This window comes from Oncorhynchus clarkii, chromosome 28, assembly GCF_045791955.1.
Source record: "Oncorhynchus clarkii lewisi isolate Uvic-CL-2024 chromosome 28, UVic_Ocla_1.0, whole genome shotgun sequence".
NCBI classification, from domain to species: Eukaryota; Metazoa; Chordata; class Actinopteri; order Salmoniformes; family Salmonidae; genus Oncorhynchus; species Oncorhynchus clarkii.
This window is the reverse complement of record NC_092174.1, coordinates 36,400,807-36,426,809: the sequence shown is the minus strand read 5'-3', so window position 1 is coordinate 36,426,809 and position 26,003 is coordinate 36,400,807.

The following is a 26,003-nucleotide window of genomic DNA, read 5'->3' as shown; positions in this document are numbered from 1 at the left end:
CCCATAACATGATGCAATCACCACCATGCTTGAAAATACGGAGAGTGGTACTCAGTAATGTGTTGTATTGGATTTGCCACAAACATAACACTTTGAATTCAAGACAAAAAGTTCATTGCTTTTGCCAAATTGTTTTTGAGTATTATTTTAGTGCCTTGTTGCAAACATGATGCATGTCTTGAAATATTTGTATTCTGTACAGGCTTCCTTCTTTTCATTCTGTCTGTTAGGTTAGTAATTGTGGAGTAACTACAATGTTGTTGATCCATCCACAGTTTTATCCTATCACAGCCATTAAACCCTGTAACTGTTTTAAAGTCACCATTGGCCTCATGGTGAAATCCCTGAGCGGTTTCCTTCCTTTCCCGGCAACTGCGTTAAGAAGGATGCCTGTATCATGTTGTGACTGGGTGTATTGATACACCATCCAAAGTGTAATTAACAACGTCACCATCCGTAGCATGCAGCATGCAGACAGAGAAACATAGGCCAGGCAACACGTAACATGCAGACAGAGAAACATAGGCCAGGCAACACGTAGCATGCAGACAGAGAAACATAGGCCAGGCAACAGGTAGCATGCAGACAGAGACACATAGGCCAGGCAACACGTAGCATGCAGACAGAGAAACATAGGCCAGGCAACACGTAGCATGCAGACAGAGAAACATAGGCCAAGCAACACATAGCATGCAGACAGAGAAACATAGGCCAAGCAACACGTAACATGTAGACAGAGAAACATATGCCAAGCAACACATAGCATGCAGACAGAGAAACATAGGCCAGGCAACACGTAACATGCAGACAGAGAAACATAGGCCAGGCAACACGTAGCATGCAGACAGAGAAACATAGGCCAGGCAACACGTAGCATGCAGACAGAGAAACATAGGCCAAGCAACACATAGCATGCAGACAGAGAAACATAGGCCAAGCAACACATAGCATGCATACAGAGAAACATAGGCCAAGCAACACGTAGCATGCAGACAGAGAAACATAGGCCAAGCAACACATAGCATGCATACAGAGAAACATAGGCCAAGCAACACGTAGCATGCAGACAGAGAAACATAGGCCAAGCAACACGTAGCATGCAGACAGGGAAACATAGGCCAAGCAACACGTAGCATGCAGACAGAGAAACATAGGCCAGGCAACACGTAGCATGCAGACAGAGAAACATAGGCCAAGCAACACATAGCATGCAGACAGAGAAACATAGGCCAAGCAACACGTAGCATGCAGACAGAGAAACATAGGCCAAGCAACACGTAGCATGCAGACAGAGAAACATAGGCCAAGCAACACGTAACATGCAGACAGAGAAACATAGGCCAGGCAACACGTAGCATGCAGACAGAGAAACATAGGCCAGGCAACACGTAGCATGCAGACAGAGAAACATAGGCCAAGCAACACATAGCATGCAGACAGAGAAACATAGGCCAAGCAACACGTAGCATGCAGACAGAGAAACATAGGCCAAGCAACACGTAGCATGCAGACAGAGAAGTAGCACAAAAAGCAACAAATCAAAATATATAAAAACAACAAAGTGTTTCCACACCTCACAAGCTACAGACAACATGGAAAGCTGCAATACACAGCTAGTGATTATGTTCACGTCTGATTGGCCTCTAGCCATGTCTTTATGTTTTTAATAAAGGTCTGATAGTTGGTGCAGTTATGTGTGTCTAATGGCAGCTCTCACAGAGAAAGCAGTTTGACTAAACGTGCTTTCCCTTTAGGGAACTATACAGCTTTCATGGCAGACCTTGTGGGTCTGCTGCCATGGGTTTGGGTTTTCTGTTTAACAAAAGTACTGAGTGGAAGGGGAGCCAGGCCATTTAGGATCTTGAATACAAGACATGCGTCGGTGTATTGCACATTATTTTCCCAACTCAGGAGCTCATGCTTTCTGAGGATGTAACAGTGATGATGGCTATTGGGTTTTCTATCAAGCACATTGAAAGCCTGTTTGTAGACAGACTGAATGGGTTTTATTGTTGCACAGCAAGCTTGGCCCAACTAGTCAAGCAGTATGTTAAGTGGGGGGGTATCATAGATTTGAAGTACAGCTTTGCTACATCTGTAGTCAAACAATTTTGTGTGAATCAAAAAATAGCTAGATTGAATTTGGTTATTTTAGTTACCCTTTTCCCCTGCTTTTAAAAGAGAGGTTGGAATCAAGTATGATGCCAAGGTAATTCAAACCGATACCACATGAAGCTTCTCTCCTGACACATAGACATCTGTCTCAGTAGCATCAGTTGCCCTCTTTGTGAAGAACATGCAGGCTGTTTTTTCCATATTGAGATTCAAACATGAGTCACTGAGCCACTTTGTAACCTGGATCATTACAGTAGTGAGTTATTTTGCAGCTTGTTGTTTGCTCTTTGCATACACATATATCACTGTATCATCTGCATACATTTGAACTTCAGGGGCCCCAGTATTGACCCTTGGGGCACGCCCACATCATAGCTGAGAGTGGGCGACAGCTCATTGCTCACTCTGACACACTGGGTTCTGCATTCAAAGGTATGATTTCATCCAAGGCATTGGGGGAAAAGTTGAACTTGGACAGTTTTGTAATGAGAACCTCGTGGTTAACAGTATCAAAAGCTTTCTTTAGGTCTAGAAATACAGCCCCAACAACGTACCCTTTGTCCATCTTGGACTTTTCTAGAAGAAAGCAGTTGGCCGTTTCTGTGGAGTGTTTTGCTCTGAAGCCAAACTGCATGGAGTGTAATGTGAAGGGGCTGTTGTTGAGGTGGGCAACCGGTTGCACTGCTACACTCTTTTCAACAACCTTCAACACCACAGGTAGTATACTAATGGGCCTGTAGTTACTCATATCAGCAGGTTCACAGATTTAAAGATGGCCGTTATTATGGCCGACTTCCAGACCCTTGGAAACACCCCCTGACCAATAGATGTGTTGGGGACCTTAGTAATGGGGCCAACGAGTGACTGTAGTTTTTAATAAAGGTAGAGTCCAACCCAAACATGTCTTTGGCTTTAGAGTTCTTTAGTGAGATAATCACCTACGTGAAGGCCGACAAATAACATATCCGTATCATCTGTGGAGTCTACGCTATCGCCACACATCAACATTGTTCAAGATTTATATAGTTTTAGCTTCTCCACACTCCACACTCTCTGCACTCCACACTCCACACTAGCAGCTCCACACTCCACACTAGCAGCCATCTTGACAAATAACATTGGGTGTGTGGGTGTGACCTGCCCTGTATGGCCTGATGCCCATTTGTGTTACTAAGTCGCACCAAAGATTGTATGGTACGGCTGGAAAGCCAAGATCTCCAGCTTTCAGCACACACCCTGTAGTTATAGATTGGGGCTACCATTATCATTTTATACGACATTGAATTACAAATGTATTGAAGGTCCCCTATTTAGGCGACCCTACAATGCCACTTTGGCATGATGGGATATGTGTGTAGGCCAGTGACACAAAATCTCAATTAAATCCATTTTAAATTCAAGCTGTAACACAACAAAATGTGGAAAAACTCAAGGTTTGTGAATACTTTCTGAAGGCACTGAACTGAAGCATTCAGACACCAGCCCCACTTCATAAGGGCTAGCTCATAAAAGATGACTGCAGCTCTGCTCTACCTAATCTGCCATTGTCAGCGTGGAGTAAGTGCTTCTCAGTGTGCAGTCCCAGTTCCTTGGCAGGGGTCATAGTATCCCCCTGTGTGTGTGTGTGTGTGTGTGTGTGTGTGTGTGTGTGTGTGTGTGTGTGTGTGTGTGTGTGTGTGTGTGTGTGTGTGTGTGTGTGTGTGTGTGTGTGTGTGTGTATCCCCACAGCTTTCGTGATCAATAGCTTATTCCAATCTATCAGACCCCCTGGGTGTCGATGAAATTAACAATGTAATCTATTGAGGGGCTTGTCCATCAGTGTGTGTGTGTGCTCGAAAATGACCAAATTAGCAGTATGTTAGTGGCAAAGCAAAGAACTAGAAAAACTGCAGTTGTCTAACCCAAGGCTACTATACTGAGGATTCTACACTTCAGAATCATAGGCCTTCAAGAGAGAACAACATTTGTCTGTGTCTGTGTGTGTTCTTGTGATGTCTGATTGATCAAATCAAATCAAATGTATTTATATAGCCCTTCTTAGATCAGCTGATATCTCAAAGTGCTGATTGATGTTCATTCAACTCTCTGGTTATCCATCTGATCCATCTGTCTTCAAACATTTGATGTTTTAGATTTGATATACTGTGTATAGATATGAACACTGGACCTCATGCTGCTGGTTGGGGGGTAAGAGGGTGGACCTCATGCTGCTGGTTGGGGGGTAAGAGGGTGGACCTCATGCTGCTAATTGGGGGATAAGGGGGTGGACCTCATGCTGCTGGTTGGGGGGTAAGGGGGTGGACCTCATGCTGCTAATTGGGGGATAAGGGGGTGGACCTCATGCTGCTAATTGGGGGGTAAGGGGGTGGGCCTCATGCTGCTGGTTGGGGGTTAAGGGGGTGGACCTCATGCTGCTGGTTGGGGGGTAAGGTGGTGGACCTCATGCTGCTAATTGGGGGATAAGGGGGTGGACCTCATGCTGCTAATTGGGGGGTAAGGGGGTGGACCTCATACTGCTAATTGGGGGGTAAGGGGGTGGACCTCATGCTGCTGGTTGCGGGGTAAGAGGGTGGACCTCATGCTTCTGGTTAGGGGGTAAGGTGGTGGACCTCATGCTGCTAATTGGGGGTAAGGGGGTGGACCTCATGCTGCTGGTTGGGGGAGTAAGAGGGTGGACCTCATGCTGCTGGTTGGGGGGGTAAGAGGGTGGACCTCATGCTGCTAATTGGGGGGTAAGGGGATGGACCTCATGCTGTCGGTTGGGGGTAGGGGGGTGGACTAGACATGAGCTGGTTTGGGGGTAGGGGGGTGGACTAGAAATGAGCAGGTTGGGGGGTAGGGGGGTGGACTAGACATGAGCTGGTTGGGGGTAGGGGGGTGGACTAGACATGAGCTGGTTGGGGGTAGGGGGGTGGATTAGACATGAGCTGGTTGGGGGTAGGGGTGGACTATACATGAGCTGGTTGGGGGGTAGGGGGGTGGACTAGACATGAGCTGGTTGGGGGGTAGGGGGGTGGACTATACATGAGCTGGTGGGGGGTAGGGGGGTGGACTAGACATGAGCTGGTGGGGGTTAGGGGGGTGGACTAGACATGAGCTGGTGGGGGGTAGGGAGGTGGACTGTACATGAGCTGGTTCGGGGGCAGGGGGGGTTGACCTCATGCTGTCGGTTGGGGGTGTCCTATTCCTCCCTAACTTAGAAAAAGACAGTGGGTACCGCTAAACTAACAGTGTGTTAACCCTCCACCATTGAAAAAAAAGTGCTATTATACACACTCACAAACACATACAGTATGCACTCTCTTTCTCTCTCTCTCCTAATTTCACGGCTTAAATTTCTCTCTCTCTCTCTCAGCGATTTTATGGCGACTGGCCCATTGGCAACTGTTTCAGAGAGAAAGTGAGTTAAAGGTGTGTTGAAGGTGTGTTTTCAGTCTCAGGTACATTTGACTCCTGTAGAGTTGCTCTGACAGTTTCGTTACAGTCGTATCCACCTTGTATAACCTGAAACTTAATGGCACAGGAGGTACTGCACTTGACTTGTATCTGCAAGATCACTGGTTCAAGGCCCACTCTGGCTATTCCACCTCATCACTATCTGTCAAATAATGATTGCTCTCACCCATTAATCCTTTCTCTAATTCTCCTTTCCCCATTTCGTCCACTTTCCTCAAAACAACCTCAAAGGGCCAGTCACGTATTCTCCCCCTCTCTGTTTTGAGATAGCAGTCTGGGTGTTTAGAGTGGGTGGGTGAAATTGACAACTTCTGCAGATAACAGCTTTTTGGGTAGAGTTGTGAGTTGTGGGCTTTTTGGAAGTAGATATGAGCTTTTGAAGGGAGATATGAGCTTTTTAGATATACTGTATGAGCCAGTCTGGTGATCACACGTTAGCCTGTTTCAGTGTTCAGCTCGTTGGCGGCCTAATTTGTGATCTCATTAGAATGGAGATATTTCACAGGGTTGCTGTCTCTGACTCTGATACTCTCTTCCTCTCTCTCTCGCCTTCTCTCTCTCTCTCTATCTCTCTGTCTCACTCTCTCATACTCCCTGTCTTGTTCTAGCAGCTCTCCCTCCAACTTCTTCTACTCTTTCTCATTTCACTTTTAAAGCTCTATGATTTATTTTCTCCTTGACTTTCCCCCTCTATATCTGTCTCTGTCTGTTAGTCTGTCTGTCTGTCTGTCTGTCTGTCTGTCTGTCTGTCTCTCTGTTCTGTCTGTCTCTCTGTTCTGTTCTGACTGTCTGTCCCCCCTCTCTCTCTCTCTCTCTCTCTCTCTCTCTCTCTCTCTCTTTCTCTCGCTCTGTCTGTCTGTCTGTCTGTCTGTCTGTCTGTCTGTCTGTCTGTCTGTCTGTCTGTCTGTCTCTCTCTCTCTCTCTCTCTTTATCTTTCTCTCTGGCTGTTTGTGTGTGCAGCAGTGTTGTTGAGGAGCCTTTTAGTGGATCCCTGACAGACGGCTGATTGTAGATGATTGCAGCTTTTCACATCTGTTCTTTGTGAAAAGCACAGAGGTAGAACACAACACTGATGCCAATGGCCCTAAATTCTTTCTCTCTCTCAGAGAGTTTTCGCCACAGAGGTAGTATCATAGAATAGATACAATACCACAGAGATAATATGATAGAGGGATGCAAACTTTTGGCTTTTCAGCAATATTCACTGTTTTGTACTCAAAATAAAGGGGGGGAATATCAAATAGAGTTCAGTTCGTGATGTCAGATGTCATGAACGAGTGCTTCAGTTTTAAAATGTTTGCTAATTCAGCAGTGATGGGGAGCTAGGGAGCTGGGGAGCTGGAGGGCTGGGGAGCTGGGGAGCTGGGAAGCTGGGGAGCTGGAGGGCTGGGGAGCTGGGGAGCTGGGGAGCTGGGGTGCTGGAGGGCTGGGGCGCTGGGGAGCTGGGGCGCTGGGAAGCTGGGGAGCTGGAGGGCTGGGGAGCTGGGGCGCTGGGGAGCTGGGGCGCTGGGGAGCTGTGGGCTGGAGAGCCGGGGAGCTGGGGAGCTGGGGAGCTGGGGAGCTGGGGGCTGGGGAGCTGGGGAGCTGGGGAGCTGGGGAGCTGGGGAGCTGGGGAGCTGTCTTCATGGTCCTAAAGCACACTGTTGACTTGATTTGTATTACATTCAAGTAAAACTGGAGGGGGGGACAAACATGCAATTTAAGAATGTGTGTGTGGGGTATCAAGGATGTGAAGATTTTTTGCACTTCACAGAGATTTTTCTTGTTTCTGTGCAAAACAAAATGGTCATCTTTTTGGGCCCTCACCAGTTTGTATCCATGACGATAGACTGTCTGTTAAAATGTGCTGCAGATACAATAGTTCTGGAGCTATCGATGGGCAAAACACAGTGTCCTCCATCTTTGCACCAAAGATTGATGAAAACATACTAATTTGCATTGACCAGACAATGTCTTGGATATTTTGGTAGCAAAATCGTCTTATTAAAGTTTAAATCTCAATCCGAGTTCACAATGATGTGATGTTGAATGTGGTTATCAATTGTTATCTTTGAAGAGTACACAGAGAGTTCCCCTGCCTATGTGATCAATTATTTCAAACCTGGGTCTCCTGGCTGTACATCACCTCTGCTTCCTCAGAGGGATTTTTGTAGGCCTCTCCAGCTCCCACTCACACGCTGCATGTCTAATCATCATTCAGCCAGAAGGTAATTGTTTTTAAGCTTCAGCTATGTGCCTCTCTCAGCCCACTGCTATATGAACAATAGAAGGGACTCAGCCTCTTTCTCCCATCTCTCTCTCTCTCTCTCTCTCTCTCTCTCTCTCTCTCTGAAGTTTAAATGACATTTTGTTAAATTCAAATTTAGCTTTATTTGCATGGAAGGGACAATTGGATGTTACCAAAGCAATATGATACAATTACAATGCAAGTAACATAATATAGCTTGAAATAAATAATTGGAATGGAGGTATCCCAATACCTCTCCTTAGCCTTCCGCCCCCGTTTTGCACTATCCTGCATCGCGTTGAAGTGGTGTCCTGATTCAACTTTGACTGAGGCCTTTTCAGCCCTCTTGTTGGCCCTCCAAACGAAGCGAATCGAGATGCAGACTTCCTATCAAGTGGTTCCCATAACTCCAAGGAGCCTGGGTTCCAGTCGAGAAGCACTGTTCCTACAGTCTTGCTTCGGTACTGCAGTTTAACTGACACCCGGTTCAGAAAGATCATTTCCATACACGGCCACATAGAGAAGTCAGATTATAACATTCCTAATAAGACACTTATTTCATCACCTTGTATTATCCATTGAATTATTCAAATACTGAGGCAGATTTGTTTTCCATCACTCACAGCCATATTAACATTTTATATTCATCCAATATCTGCCATGTTTTTGGATGACTTGATGAAGTCATCGCTGCTCCCTTTGCGCACTGAGTTCTAGTGTGCAGGTGAAGTTGGGCCATGTTAACCAGATGCAACCCAGATATAGATGGTCCATGAATCGTTGTATGCAAATGTGAGGAGATTACGTTAAATAGAACGGTCGGACATCTTGACATAACAGACATTCTCCAATCTCCCCCCCCAAAATTTTTTTCACCAAATTAGTGGCGATTTTAGCATGTATATCTTAATGGGGCAAACTCAACCAATTTTTTAGGTGCATACCAGCAAAGCCAGGTGAGTCCAATATTGCACAGATGTGTGTAATGATGGTGACAGGTGTGCGTAATGAAGAGCAGCTTGGTGCCCTCAAGCGCCAGAGGGTGGAAGCGGGAGCAGGCATGACAGTACCTCCCCCTCTAGGGGTGCCACCTGGCATCCCAACTGGGCGAGCTTGACGGGCCGACCGAGGCATGGGCGCTGGACTATCCGCCTGAGGCATAGAAGCCCGACAAACCGGTTGATGTGTTGTTAGCCCGACGAGCCGTCTGAGGCATGGGAGCCTGGCGATCCGGCTGAGGGGTGAAAGCTTGACAATCCCAGCTGAGGCATGATGTGGGATGGGAGCTTGCCGAGCCAACAGAGGCAAGGAAACCTCTCGAGCCAGCTAAGGCGTGGAAGCCCGATGAGCCAGCTGAGGCACCCCCGGTTCCATCGACTGAGGCACCCCGATCCGACGTCACCACCAAAAACAAAAAACATGAACTCCCCAATGCTTCAGATAGTGGTGTCAGCATTCTGTAAAGACCAACGCTGGTAGATGAGAAGCAAGTATAGGGAGTGAACATTTAATGAATAATAGACAATAAGCAAATAAGGATAGCATCTGGACAGGGGAAAACGTAACAGCATCAATGTTGACACAGTGAACAAACTAAGGTGCAGACAGATATAGAGGGACAACCAACAAGGTAATGGAGTCCAGCTGAGTCCAATACTGCGCAGATGCGCGTAATGATGGTGACAGGTGTGCGTAATGAAGGGCAGCTTGGCGCCCTCGAGTGCCAGAGAGGGGAAGTGGGAGCAGGCGTGACACAATGTACAAACTATGGCATAAGGGAACGATGAACGGAAATGAGGCGAGCCATAATATCCATTAAGACATTAATAAGCGAGCTAAGATGGATATGCCTATTTGCTCAGCACTTTTGAAATGGACAGTGAGAGAATTCATAATGTGGGCTGTTCTGACAGTATTCTCCCTGCAGAACCGTAGGATAAATAACAGGGGCATATAAGCAGACAATGAAAGCTCTTACAATATTCTATGATATTCGATCATGAACCAAAGCCAGAGGATGGCTACATTACTACTCTACATTGAACCACAGCCAGAGGATGGCTACATTACTACTCCACATTGAACCATAGACAGAGGATGGCTACATTACTACTCCACATTGAACCATAGACAGAGGATGGCTACATTACTACTCCACACTGAACTACAGCCAGAGGATGGCTACATTACTACTCCACATTGAACCACAGCCAGAGGATGGCTACATTACTACTCCACATTGAACCACAGCCAGAGGAGGGCTACATTACTACTCCACATTGAACCATAGACAGAGGAGGGCTACATTACTACTCCACATTGAACCATAGACAGAGGAGGGCTACATTACTACTCCACACTGAACCATAGACAGAGGATGGCTACATTACTACTCCACACTGAACCATAGACAGAGGATGGCTACATTACTACTCCACATTGAACCATAGACAGAGGATGGCTACATTATGACAACATTGTTGTTTTGCAGTTCTCATTTGTTACTCATATGGTAAGTATGTATTTGTAGCATGAGAAATATAAGGAAAGGTATTACTGCTGCCAGTACAGGCATTGTGGAAAAACAAGCCTCGTCGTCAACACATTGAGTGGTAGGTAGGCTATCCTTTGAACACTTCTGATGTGAGTGATGTAGTGATGTTCCATTCCCCAGGGTTATTTATCTCTCCCTACCACTAGTTGCTCTGTTTTGGGGGAGACTCCTCCACAAAGGAACACTCAAAAACAAGGGGGAGGGCTAAGGGGGGTATTGGGTTTGAGACTCTGTCTCTCTCTCTCTCTTTCTCTCCCCCTCTCTCTCTGCATATTTCCGTTGCCTCTGCTTGCCTCTATGCTTTGTGTCTTTCTCCCTCTGTCTGTCTCTCCCTGTCTGCTTCTTGGCCCCCTCCCTCATATATGAGCTGTGTGCTTGCAGTGGCCCGGGAAACTGGTGGAAGACTCAAGGTGCTCCTCACTCAACAGGATCTCTGTCTCTCTGTCTCCACATTCCAGACACACACACACACACACACACACACACACACACACACACACACACACACACAAAGGGAGGAAAGAAGGGAGGAAAGAAGGGAGGAAGGAATTAAGGAGGGAAGGAATCAAGGTAGGATGCATTATAGAGGTTTTAGAACAGGTCCCTTGTCCTGAGCCTTGCCTCTGTCAGCTTTCTGCTTGGCCAGCCTTGCTCCCTCACCCCTCCGTGATAAATGACTGTTTGGCGTTGGCACAGCTCTGTATACAAACACACTCAATCACAGATACACACTGACAAATAACTCACGCACACTAACACTGACCAACACACGCACATAAGCATGCACACTCACACCAACACACACACACACATTAACACAAACACGCACAGAGAAACAGACAGACAAATCACCAGACCTCTGTTTCTTCATCTCACTCCAGCAGACATACACGCACACACACACACACACACACACACACACACACACACACACACACACACACACACACACACACACACACACACACACACACACACACACACACACACACACACACACACACACACACACACACACAGAGCCAACCCCTCTGATCTCACACACAGAGCCAACCCATCTGACCTCACACACAAGCAAGCGTCTGTGATCCTAATGCTGTGTGTGTAAGCGTGTTCATAATTTTCATAATGCTGTCTCGGTGTGCATATGTGTGTATATTTGTGTTCATGTGCGTACGCGCTGATGTCATTCTGGCAATTTTTTTAATGGCCGCACAAGGCAAGCAGGAAGCAGAATGTATTAAGGGATATGGGGAAATGAGCTTAGTTTGAATCAATTTCTTTCCTATAGTGTTTCCTAGTGTTTCCTATAGTTTTTCCTAGTGTTTCCTATAGTGTTTCCTAGTGTTTCCTATAGTGTTTCCTATAGTGTTTCCTATAGTGTCTCCTATAGGGTTTCATATAGTGTCTCCTATAGTGTCTCCTATAGTGTTTCCTATAGTGTTTCTTATAGTATTTCATATAGTGTTTCTTATAGTTTCCTATAGTGTTTCATATGGTGTTTCCTATAGTGTTTCATATAGTGTATCCTATAGTGTCTCCTATAGGGTTTCATATAGTGTCTCCTATAGTGTTTCATATAGTGTTTCCTATAGTTTTTCATGTAGTGTTTCCTATAGTGTTTCATATAGTGTTTCCTATAGTGTTTCATATAGTGTTTCATATAGTGTTTCATATAGTGTTTCCTATAGTGTTTCAAATGGTGTTTCCTATAGTGTTTCATATAGTGTTTCCTATAGTGTCTCCTATAGGGTTTCATATAGTGTCTCCTATAGGGTTTCATATAGTGTTTCCTATAGTGTTTCCTATAGTGTTTCATATAGTGTTTCCTATAGTTTTTCATTTAGTGTTTCCTATAGTGTTTCATATAGTGTTTCCTATAGTGTTTCATATAGTGTTTCATATAGTGTTTCCTATAGTATTTCATATAGTGTTTCCTATGTTTCTTATAGTGTTTCATATAGTATTTCATATAGTGTTTCCTATAATGTTTCCTATAATGTTTCCTATAGTGTTTCATATAGTGTTTCATATAGTTTTTCATTTAGTGTTTCCTATAGTGTTTCATATAATGTTTCCTATAGTGTTTCCTATAGTGATTCCTGTAGTGTTTCATATAGTGTTTCCTATAGTGTTTCATATAGTGTTTCATATAGTGTTTCCTATAGTGTTTCCTAGTGTTTCATATATTGTTTCCTATAGTGTCTCCTATAGTGTTTCCTATAGTGTTTCATATAGTGTTTCCTATAGTGTTTCCTATAGTGTTTCCTATAGTGTTTCCTATAGTGTTTCATATAGTGTTTCCTATAGTGTTTCCTATAGTGTTTCCTATAGTGTTTCATATAGTGTTTCCTATAGTGTTTCCTATAGTGTTTCCTATAGTATTTCCTATAGTGTTTCTTATAATTTCCTATAGTATTTCATATAGTGTTTCATATAGTGTTTCATATAGTGTTTCCTATAATGTTTCCTATAGTATTTCATATAGTGTTTCTTATAGTTTCCTATAGTATTTCATATAGTGTTTCCTATAATGTTTCCTATAGTGTTTCATATAGTGTTTCCTATAGTGTCTCCTATAGGGTTTCATATAGTGTCTCCTATAGTGTTTCCTATAGTGTTTCCTATAGTGTTTCCTATAGTTTTTCATTTAGTGTTTCCTATAGTGTTTCATATAGTGTTTCCTATAGTGTTTCATATAGTGTTTCATATAGTGTTTCATATAGTGTTTCATATAGTGTTTCATATAGTTTTTCATTTAGTGTTTCCTATAGTGTTTCATATAGTGTTTCCTATAGTGTCTCCTATAGGGTTTCATATAGTGTCTCCTATAGGGTTTCATATAGTGTATCCTATAGTGTTTCCTATAGTGTTTCATATAATGTTTCCTATAGTGTTTCCTATAGTGATTCGTGTAGTGTTTCATATAGTGTTTCCTATAGTGTTTCATATAGTGTTTCCTATAGTGTTTCCTATAGTGTTTCCTATAGTGTTTCCTATAGTGTTTCATATAGTGTTTCCTATAGTGTTTCCTATAGTGTTTCCTATAGTGTTTCATATAGTGTTTCCTATAGTGTTTCCTATAGTGTTTCCTATAGTATTTCCTATAGTGTTTCTTATAATTTCCTATAGTATTTCATATAGTGTTTCATATAGTGTTTCATATAGTGTTTCCTATAATGTTTCCTATAGTATTTCATATAGTGTTTCTTATAGTTTCCTATAGTATTTCATATAGTGTTTCCTATAATGTTTCCTATAGTGTTTCATATAGTGTTTCCTATAGTGTCTCCTATAGGGTTTCATATAGTGTCTCCTATAGTGTTTCCTATAGTGTTTCCTATAGTGTTTCCTATAGTTTTTCATTTAGTGTTTCCTATAGTGTTTCATATAGTGTTTCCTATAGTGTTTCATATAGTGTTTCATATAGTGTTTCATATAGTGTTTCATATAGTGTTTCATATAGTTTTTCATTTAGTGTTTCCTATAGTGTTTCATATAGTGTTTCCTATAGTGTCTCCTATAGGGTTTCATATAGTGTCTCCTATAGGGTTTCATATAGTGTATCCTATAGTGTTTCCTATAGTGTTTCATATAATGTTTCCTATAGTGTTTCCTATAGTGATTCGTGTAGTGTTTCATATAGTGTTTCCTATAGTGTTTCATATAGTGTTTCCTATAGCGTTTCCTATAGTGTTTCATATAGTGTTTCCTATAGTGTTTCCTAGTGTTTCATATATTGTTTCCTATAGTGTCTCCTATAGTGTTTCCTATAGTGTTTCCTATAGTGTTTCCTATAGTGTTTCATATAGTGTTTCCTATAGTGTTTCCTATAGTGTTTCCTATAGTATTTCCTATAGTGTTTCTTATAGTTTCCTATAGTATTTGATATAGTGTTTCATATAGTGTTTCATATAGTGTTTCCTATAATGTTTCCTATAGTATTTCATATAGTGTTTCTTATAGTTTCCTATAGTATTTCATATAGTGTTTCATAAAATGTTTCATATAGTGTTTCCTATATTATTTCATATAGTGTTTCCTATAATGTTTCTTATAGTGTTTCATATAGTATTTCATATAGTGTTTCCTATAATGTTTCCTATAATGTTTCCTATAGTGTTTCATATAGTGTTTCATATAGGGTTTCATATAGTGTTTCCTATAGGGTTTCATATAGTGTTTCCTATAGTGTCTCCTGTAGGGTTTTATATAGTGTTTCCTATAGTGTCTCCTATAAGATTTCATATAGTGTTTCCAATAGTGTCTCCTATAGGTTTTATATAGTGTTTCCTATAGTGTTTCCTATAGTGTTTCTTATAGTGTTTCCTACAGTGTTTCCTGGTGCTTTCATATAGTGTTTCCTATAGTGTTTCCTACAGTGTTTCCTATAGTGTTTCCTATAGTGTTTCCTACAGTGTTTCCTATAGGGTTTCATTTAGTGTTTCCTATAGTGTGTCATATAGTGTTTCCTATAGTGTCTCCTATACGGTTTTATATAGTGTTTCCTATAGTGTTTCCTATAGTGTTTCATATGGTGTTTCATATAATGTTTCTTGTAGTGTTTCATATAGTGTTTCATATAGTGTTTCCTATAGGGTTTCATATAGTGTTTCCTATAATGTTTCCTATAATGTTTCCTATAGTGTTTCATATAGTGTTTCATATAGTTTTTCATTTAGTGTTTCCTATAGTGTTTCATATAGTGTTTCCTATAGTGTCTCCTATACGATTTTATATAGTGTTTCCTATAGTGTCTCCTATAAGGTTTCATATAGTGTTTCCTATAGTGTTTCATATAATGTTTCCTACAGTGTTTCCTATAGTGATTCCTGTAGTGTTTCATATAGTGTTTCCTATAGTGTTTCATATAGTGTTTCCTATAGTGTTTCCTATAGTGTTTCATATAGTGTTTCCTATAGTGTTTCCTAGTGTTTCATATATTGTTTCCTATAGTGTCTCCTATAGTGTTTCCTATAGTTTTTCATATAGTGTTTCCTATAGTGTTTCATATAGTGTTTCCTATAGTGTTTCCTATATTGTTTCCTATAATGTTTCCTATAGTGTTTCATATAGTGTTTCATATAGTATTTCATATAGTGTTTCCTATAATGTTTCTTATAGTGTTTCATATAGTATTTCATATAGTGTTTCCTATAATGTTTCCTATAATGTTTCCTATAGTGTTTCATATAGTGTTTCATATAGGGTTTCATTTAGTGTTTCCTATAGTGTTTCATATAGTGTTTCCTATAGTGTCTTCTATACGGTTTTATATAGTGTTTCCTATAGTGTCTCCTATAAGGTTTCATATAGTGTTTCCTATAGTGTCTCCTATAGGGTTTTATATAGTGTTTCCTATAGTGATTCATATAGTGTTTCCTATAGTGTTTCATATAGTGTTTCCTATAATGTTTCCTATAATGTTACCTATAGTGTTTCCTAATGTTTCATATAGTGTTTCCTATAGTGTCTCCTATCGGGTTTCATATTGTGTTTCCTATAGTGTTTCCTACAGTGTTTCCTATAGTGTTTCCTATAGTGTTTCCTACAGTGTTTCCTGGTGCTTTCATATAGTGTTTCCTATAGTGTTTCCTACAGTGTTTCCTATAGTGTTTCCTATAGTGTTTCCTACAGTGTTTCCTATAGTGTTTCCTATAGTGTTTCCTATAGTGTTTCCTATAATGTTTCATATAGTGTTTCCTATAGTGTTTCCTACAGTGTTTCCTATAGTGTTTCCTATGGTGTTTCATATAGTGTTTCATATAGGGTTTCATTTAGTGTTTCCTATAGTGTTTCATATAGTGTTTCCTATAGTGTCTCCTATACGGTTTTATATAGTGTTTCCTATAGTGTTTCCTATAAGGTTTCATATAGTGTTTCCTATAGTGTCTCCTATAGGGTTTTATATAGTGTTTCCTATAGTGATTCATATAGTGTTTCCTATAGTGTTTCATATTGTGTTTCCTATAATGTTTACTATAATGTTACCTATAGTGTTTCCTAATGTTTCATATAGTGTTTCCTATAGTGTCTCCTATAGGGTTTCATATAGTGTTTCCTACAGTGTTTCCTACAGTGTTTCCTATAGTGTTTCCTGGTGCTTTCATATAGTGTTTCCTATAGTCTTTCCTACAGTTTATCCTATTGCGTTTCCTATAGTGTTTCCTACAGTGTTTCCTATAGTGTTTCCTACAGTGTTTCATATAGTGTTTCATATAGTGTTTCCTACAGTGTTTCCTATAGTGTTTCCTATAGTGTTTCATATAGTGTTTCCTATAGTGTTTCCCACAGTGTTTCCTATAGTGTTTCCTATGGTGTTTCCTACAGTGTTTCCTATAGTGTTTCCTATAGTGTCTCCTATAAGGTTTCATATAGTGTTTCCTAGTGTTTCATATAGTGTTTCCTATAATGTTTCCTATAGTATTTCATATAGTGTTTCTTATAGTTTCCTATAGTATTTCATATAGTGTTTCATATAGTGTTTCATATAATGTTTCATATAGTGTTTCCTATAGTATTTCATATAGTGTTTCCTATAATGTTTCTTATAGTGTTTCATATAGTATTTCATATAGTGTTTCCTATAATGTTTCCTATAATGTTTCCTATAGTGTTTCATATAGTGTTTCATATAGGGTTTCATATAGTGTTTCCTATAGGGTTTCATATAGTGTTTCCTATAGTGTCTCCTATAGGGTTTTATATAGTGTTTCCTATAGTGTCTCCTATAAGATTTCATATAGTGTTTCCTATAGTGTCTCCTATAGGTTTTATATAGTGTTTCCTATAGTGTTTCCTGTAGTGTTTCCTATAGTGTTTCCTACAGTGTTTCCTGGTACTTTCATATAGTGTTTCCTATAGTGTTTCCTACATTGTTTCCTATAGTGTTTCCTATAGTGTTTCCTACAGTGTTTCCTATAGTGTTTCCTATAGTGTTTCCTATAGTGTTTCCTATAATGTTTCATATTGTGTTTCCTATAGTGTTTCCTACAGTGTTTCCTATAGTGTTTCCTATGGTTTTTCATATAGTGTTTCATATAGGGTTTCATTTAGTGTTTCCTATAGTGTTTCATATAGTGTTTCCTATAGTGTCTCCTATAGGGTTTCATATAGTGTCTCCTATAGTGTTTCCTATAGTGTTTCCTATAGTGTTTCCTATAGTTTTTCATTTAGTGTTTCCTATAGTGTTTCATATAGTGTTTCCTATCGTGTTTCATATAGTGTTTCATATAGTGTTTCATATAGTGTTTCATATAGTTTTTCATTTAGTGTTTCCTATAGTGTTTCATATAGTGTTTCCTATAGTGTCTCCTATAGGGTTTCATATAGTGTCTCCTATAGGGTTTCATATAGTGTATCCTATAGTGTTTCCTATAGTGTTTCATATAATGTTTCCTATAGTGTTTCCTATAGTGATTCGTGTAGTGTTTCATATAGTGTTTCCTATAGTGTTTCATATAGTGTTTCCTATAGCGTTTCCTTTAGTGTTTCATATAGTGTTTCCTAGTGTTTCATATATTGTTTCCTATAGTGTCTCCTATAGTGTTTCCTATAGTGTTTCCTATAGTGTTTCCTATAGTGTTTCATATAGTGTTTCCTATAGTGTTTCCTATAGTGTTTCCTATAGTATTTCCTATAGTGTTTCTTATAGTTTCCTATAGTATTTGATATAGTGTTTCATATAGTGTTTCATATAGTGTTTCCTATAATGTTTCCTATAGTATTTCATATAGTGTTTCTTATAGTTTCCTATAGTATTTCATATAGTGTTTCATAAAATGTTTCATATAGTGTTTCCTATATTATTTCATATAGTGTTTCCTATAATGTTTCTTATAGTGTTTCATATAGTATTTCATATAGTGTTTCCTATAATGTTTCCTATAATGTTTCCTATAGTGTTTCATATAGTGTTTCATATAGGGTTTCATATAGTGTTTCCTATAGGGTTTCATATAGTGTTTCCTATAGTGTCTCCTGTAGGGTTTTATATAGTGTTTCCTATAGTGTCTCCTATAAGATTTCATATAGTGTTTCCAATAGTGTCTCCTATAGGTTTTATATAGTGTTTCCTATAGTGTTTCCTATAGTGTTTCTTATAGTGTTTCCTACAGTGTTTCCTGGTGCTTTCATATAGTGTTTCCTATAGTGTTTCCTACAGTGTTTCCTATAGTGTTTCCTATAGTGTTTCCTACAGTGTTTCCTATAGTCTTTCATATAGTGTTTCCTATATTGTTTCCTATAATGTTTCATATAGTGTTTCCTATAGTGTTTCCTACAGTGTTTCCTATAGTGTTTCCTATGGTTTTTCATATAGTGTTTCATATAGGGTTTCATTTAGTGTTTCCTATAGTGTTTCATATAGTGTTTCCTATAGTGTCTCCTATACGGTTTTATATAGTGTTTCCTATAGTGTTTCCTATAGTGTTTCATATGGTGTTTCATATAATGTTTCTTGTAGTGTTTCATATAGTGTTTCATATAGTGTTTCCTATAGGGTTTCATATAGTGTTTCCTATAATGTTTCCTATAATGTTTCCTATAGTGTTTCATATAGTGTTTCATATAGTTTTTCATTTAGTGTTTCCTATAGTGTTTCCTATAGTGTCTCCTATAAGGTTTCATATAGTGTTTCCTAGTGTTTCATATAGTGTTTCCTATAATGTTTCCTATAGTATTTCATATAGTGTTTCTTATAGTTTCCTATAGTATTTCATATAGTGTTTCATATAGTGTTTCATATAATGTTTCATATAGTGTTTCCTATAGTATTTCATATAGTGTTTCCTATAATGTTTCTTATAGTGTTTCATATAGTATTTCATATAGTGTTTCCTATAATGTTTCCTATAATGTTTCCTATAGTGTTTCATATAGTGTTTCATATAGGGTTTCATATAGTGTTTCCTATAGGGTTTCATATAGTGTTTCCTATAGTGTCTCCTATAGGGTTTTATATAGTGTTTCCTATAGTGTCTCCTATAAGATTTCATATAGTGTTTCCTATAGTGTCTCCTATAGGTTTTATATAGTGTTTCCTATAGTGTTTCCTATAGTGTTTCCTATAGTGTTTCCTACAGTGTTTCCTGGTGCTTTCATATAGTGTTTCCTATAGTGTTTCCTACATTGTTTCCTATAGTGTTTCCTATAGTGTTTCCTACAGTGTTTCCTATAGTGTTTCCTATAGTGTTTCCTATAGTGTTTCCTATAATGTTTCATATTGTGTTTCCTATAGTGTTTCCTACAGTGTTTCCTATAGTGTTTCCTATGGTTTTTCATATAGTGTTTCATATAGGGTTTCATTTAGTGTTTCCTATAGTGTTTCATATAGTGTTTCCTATAGTGTCTCCTATAGGGTTTCATATAGTGTCTCCTATAGTGTTTCCTATAGTGTTTCCTATAGTGTTTCCTATAGTTTTTCATTTAGTGTTTCCTATAGTGTTTCATATAGTGTTTCCTATCGTGTTTCATATAGTGTTTCATATAGTGTTTCATATAGTGTTTCATATAGTGTTTCATATAGTTTTTCATTTAGTGTTTCCTATAGTGTTTCATATAGTGTTTCCTATAGTGTCTCCTATAGGGTTTCATATAGTGTCTCCTATAGGGTTTCATATAGTGTATCCTATAGTGTTTCCTATAGTGTTTCATATAATGTTTCCTATAGTGTTTCCTATAGTGATTCGTGTAGTGTTTCATATAGTGTTTCCTATAGTGTTTCATATAGTGTTTCCTATAGCGTTTCCTATAGTGTTTCATATAGTGTTTCCTATAGTGTTTCCTAGTGTTTCATATATTGTTTCCTATAGTGTCTCCTATAGTGTTTCCTATAGTGTTTCCTATAGTGTTTCCTATAGTGTTTCATATAGTGTTTCCTATAGTGTTTCCTATAGTGTTTCCTATAGTGTTTCATATAGTGTTTCCTATAGTGTTTCCTATAGTGTTTCCTATAGTATTTCCTATAGTGTTTCTTATAGTTTCCTATAGTATTTGATATAGTGTTTCATATAGTGTTTCATATAGTGTTTCCTATAATGTTTCCTATAGTATTTCATATAGTGTTTCTTATAGTTTCCTATAGTATTTCATATAGTGTTTCATAAAATGTTTCATATAGTGTTTCCTATATTATTTCATATAGTGTTTCCTATAATGTTTCTTATAGTGTTTCATATAGTATTTCATATAGTGTTTCCTATAATGTTTCCTATAATGTTTCCTATAGTGTTTCATATAGTGTTTCATATAGGGTTTCATATAGTGTTTCCTATAGGGTTTCATATAGTGTTTCCTATAGTGTCTCCTATAAGATTTCATATAGTGTTTCCAATAGTGTCTCCTATAGGTTTTATATAGTGTTTCCTATAGTGTTTCCTATAGTGTTTCTTATAGTGTTTCCTACAGTGTTTCCTGGTGCTTTCATATAGTGTTTCCTATAGTGTTTCCTACAGTGTTTCCTATAGTGTTTCCTATAGTGTTTCCTACAGTGTTTCCTACAGTCTTTCATATAGTGTTTCCTATAGTGTTTCCTATACGGTTTTATATAGTGTTTCCTATAGTGTTTCCTATAGTGTTTCATATGGTGTTTCATATAATGTTTCTTGTAGTGTTTCATATAGTGTTTCATATAGTGTTTCCTATAGGGTTTCATATAGTGTTTCCTATAATGTTTCCTATAATGTTTCCTATAGTGTTTCATATAGTGTTTCATATAGTTTTTCATTTAGTGTTTCCTATAGTGTTTCCTATAGTGTCTCCTATAAGGTTTCATATAGTGTTTCCTAGTGTTTCATATAGTGTTTCCTATAATGTTTCATATAGTGTTTCCTATAGTATTTCATATAGTGTTTCCTATAATGTTTCTTATAGTGTTTCATATAGTATTTCATATAGTGTTTCCTATAATGTTTCCTATAATGTTTCCTATAGTGTTTCATATAGTGTTTCATATAGGGTTTCATATAGTGTTTCCTATAGGGTTTCATATAGTGTTTCCTATAGTGTCTCCTATAGGGTTTTATATAGTGTTTCCTATAGTGTCTCCTATAAGATTTCATATAGTGTTTCCTATAGTGTCTCCTATAGGTTTTATATAGTGTTTCCTATAGTGTTTCCTATAGTGTTTCCTATAGTGTTTCCTACAGTGTTTCCTGGTGCTTTCATATAGTGTTTCCTATAGTGTTTCCTACATTGTTTCCTATAGTGTTTCCTATAATGTTTCATATTGTGTTTCCTATAGTGTTTCCTACAGTGTTTCCTATAGTGTTTCCTATAGTGTTTCCTACAGTGTTTCCTATAGTCTTTCATATAGTGTTTCCTATAGTGTTTCCTATAATGTTTCATATAGTGTTTCCTATAGTGTTTCCTACAGTGTTTCCTATAGTGTTTCCTATGGTGTTTCATATAGTGTTTCATATAGGGTTTCATTTAGTGTTTCCTATAGTGTTTCATATAGTGTTTCCTATAGTGTCTCCTATACGGTTTTATATAGTGTTTCCTATAGTGTTTCCTATAGTGTTTCATATGGTGTTTCATATAATGTTTCTTGTAGTGTTTCATATAGTGTTTCATATAGTGTTTCCTATAGGGTTTCATATAGTGTTTCCTATAATGTTTCCTATAATGTTTCCTATAGTGTTTCATATAGTGTTTCATATAGTTTTTCATTTAGTGTTTCCTATAGTGTTTCATATAGTGTTTCCTATAGTGTCTCCTATACGATTTTATATAGTGTTTCCTATAGTGTCTCCTATAAGGTTTCATATAGTGTTTCCTATAGTGTTTCATATAATGTTTCCTACAGTGTTTCCTATAGTGATTCCTGTAGTGTTTCATATAGTGTTTCCTATAGTGTTTCATATAGTGTTTCCTATAGTGTTTCCTATAGTGTTTCATATAGTGTTTCCTATAGTGTTTCCTAGTGTTTCATATATTGTTTCCTATAGTGTCTCCTATAGTGTTTCCTATAGTTTTTCATATAGTGTTTCCTATAGTGTTTCATATAGTGTTTCCTATAGTGTTTCCTTTATTGTTTCCTATAATGTTTCCTATAGTGTTTCATATAGTGTTTCATATAGTATTTCATATAGTGTTTCCTATAATGTTTCTTATAGTGTTTCATATAGTATTTCATATAGTGTTTCCTATAATGTTTCCTATAATGTTTCCTATAGTGTTTCATATAGTGTTTCATATAGGGTTTCATTTAGTGTTTCCTATAGTGTTTCATATAGTGTTTCCTATAGTGTCTTCTATACGGTTTTATATAGTGTTTCCTATAGTGTCTCCTATAAGGTTTCATATAGTGTTTCCTATAGTGTCTCCTATAGGGTTTTATATAGTGTTTCCTATAGTGATTCATATAGTGTTTCCTATAGTGTTTCATATAGTGTTTCCTATAATGTTTCCTATAATGTTACCTATAGTGTTTCCTAATGTTTCATATAGTGTTTCCTATAGTGTCTCCTATCGGGTTTCATATTGTGTTTCCTATAGTGTTTCCTACAGTGTTTCCTATAGTGTTTCCTATAGTGTTTCCTACAGTGTTTCCTGGTGCTTTCATATAGTGTTTCCTATAGTGTTTCCTACAGTGTTTCCTATAGTGTTTCCTATAGTGTTTCCTACAGTGTTTCCTATAGTGTTTCCTATAGTGTTTCCTATAGTGTTTCCTATGGTGTTTCATATAGTGTTTCATATAGGGTTTCATTTAGTGTTTCCTATAGTGTTTCATATAGTGTTTCCTATAGTGTCTCCTATACGGTTTTATATAGTGTTTCCTATAGTGTTTCCTATAAGGTTTCATATAGTGTTTCCTATAGTGTCTCCTATAGGGTTTTATATAGTGTTTCCTATAGTGATTCATATAGTGTTTCCTATAGTGTTTCATATAGTGTTTCCTATAATGTTTCCTATAATGTTACCTATAGTGTTTCCTAATGTTTCATATAGTGTTTCCTATAGTGTCTCCTATAGGGTTTCATATAGTGTTTCCTACAGTGTTTCCTACAGTGTTTCCTATAGTGTTTCCTGGTGCTTTCATATAGTGTTTCCTATAGTCTTTCCTACAGTTTATCCTATTGTGTTTCCTATAGTGTTTCCTACAGTGTTTCCTATAGTGTTTCCTACAGTGTTTCATATAGTGTTTCATATAGTGTTTCCTACAGTGTTTCCTATAGTGTTTCCTATAGTGTTTCATATAGTGTTTCCTATAGTGTTTCCCACAGTGTTTCCTATAGTGTTTCCTATGGTGTTTCCTACAGTGTTTCCTATAGTGTTTCCTATAGTGTCTCCTATAAGGTTTCATATAGTGTTTCCTAGTGTTTCATATAGTGTTTCCTATAATGTTTCCTATAGTATTTCATATAGTGTTTCTTATAGTTTCCTATAGTATTTCATATAGTGTTTCATATAGTGTTTCATATAATGTTTCATATATTGTTTCCTATAGTATTTCATATAGTGTTTCCTATAATGTTTCTTATAGTGTTTCATATAGTATTTCATATAGTGTTTCCTATAATGTTTCCTATAATGTTTCCTATAGTGTTTCATATAGTGTTTCATATAGGGTTTCATATAGTGTTTCCTATAGGGTTTCATATAGTGTTTCCTATAGTGTCTCCTATAGGGTTTTATATAGTGTTTCCTATAGTGTCTCCTATAAGATTTCATGTAGTGTTTCCTATAGTGTCTCCTATAGGTTTTATATAGTGTTTCCTATAGTGTTTCCTATAGTGTTTCCTACAGTGTTTCCTGGTGCTTTCATATAGTGTTTCCTATAGTGTTTCCTACATTGTTTCCTATAGTGTTTCCTATAGTGTTTCCTACAGTGTTTCCTATAGTGTTTCCTATAGTGTTTCCTATAGTGTTTCCTATAATGTTTCATATTGTGTTTCCTATAGTGTTTCCTACAGTGTTTCCTATAGTGTTTCCTATGGTTTTTCATATAGTGTTTCATATAGGGTTTCATTTAATGTTTCCTATAGTGTTTCATATAGTGTTTCCTATAGTGTCTCCTATACGGTTTTATATAGTGTTTCCTATAGTGTTTCCTACAGTGTTTCCTATAGTGTTTCCTATAGTGTTTCCTATAGTGTTTCCTATAATGTTTCATATAGTGTTTCCTATAGTGTTTCCTACAGTGTTTCCTATAGGGTTTCCTATGGTTTTTCATATAGTGTTTCATGTAGGGTTTCATATAGTGTTTCCTATAGGGTTTCATATAGTGTTTCCTATAATGTTTCCTATAATGTTTCCTATAGTGTTTCATATAGTGTTTCATATAGTTTTTCATTTAGTGTTTCCTATTTTGTTTCATATAGTGTTTCCTATAGTGTCTCCTATACGGTTTTATATAGTGTTTCCTATAGTGTCTCCTATAAGGTTTCATATAGTGTTTCCTATAGGGTTTCATATAGTGTTTCCTATAATGTTTCCTATAATGTTTCCTATAGTGTTTCATATAGTGTTTCATATAGTTTTTCATTTAGTGTTTCCTATAGTGTCTCCTATACGATTTTATATAGTGTTTCCTATAGTGTCTCCTATAAGGTTTCATATAGTGTTTCCTATAGTGTTTCATATAATGTTTCCTACAGTGTTTCCTATAGTGATTCCTGTAGTGTTTCATATAGTGTTTCCTATAGTGTTTCATATAGTGTTTCCTATAGTGTTTCCTATAGTGTTTCTTATAGTGTTTCCTATAGTGTTTCCTAGTGTTTCATATATTGTTTCCTATAGTGTCTCCTATAGTGTTTCCTATAGTTTTTCTTATAGTGTTTCCTATAGTGTTTCATATAGTGTTTCCTATAGTGTTTCCTATATTGTTTCCTATAATGTTTCCTATAGTGTTTCATATAGTGTTTCATATAGTATTTCATATAGTGTTTCCTATAATGTTTCTTATAGTGTTTCATATAGTATTTCATATAGTGTTTCCTATAATGTTTCCTATAATGTTTCCTATAGTGTTTCATATAGTGTTTCATATAGGGTTTCATTTAGTGTTTCCTATAGTGTTTCATATAGTGTTTCCTATAGTGTCTTCTATACGGTTTTATATAGTGTTTCCTATAGTGTCTCCTATAAGGTTTCATATAGTGTTTCCTATAGTGTCTCCTATAGGGTTTTATATAGTGTTTCCTATAGTGATTCATATAGTGTTTCCTATAGTGTTTCATATAGTGTTTCCTATAATGTTTCCTATAATGTTACCTATAGTGTTTCCTAATGTTTCATATAGTGTTTCCTATAGTGTCTCCTATCGGGTTTCATATTGTGTTTCCTATAGTGTTTCATACAGTGTTTCCTATAGTGTTTCCTATAGTGTTTCCTACAGTGTTTCCTGGTGCTTTCATATAGTGTTTCCTATAGTGTTTCCTACAGTGTTTCCTATAGTGTTTCCTATAGTGTTTCCTACAGTGTTTCCTATAGTGTTTCCTATAGTGTTTCCTATAGTGTTTCCTATAATGTTTCATATAGTGTTTCCTATAGTGTTTCCTACAGTGTTTCCTATAGTGTTTCCTATGGTGTTTCATATAGTGTTTCATATAGGGTTTCATTTAGTGTTTCCTATAGTGTTTCATATAGTGTTTCCTATAGTGTCTCCTATAGGGTTCTATATAGTGTTTCCTATAGTGATTCATATAG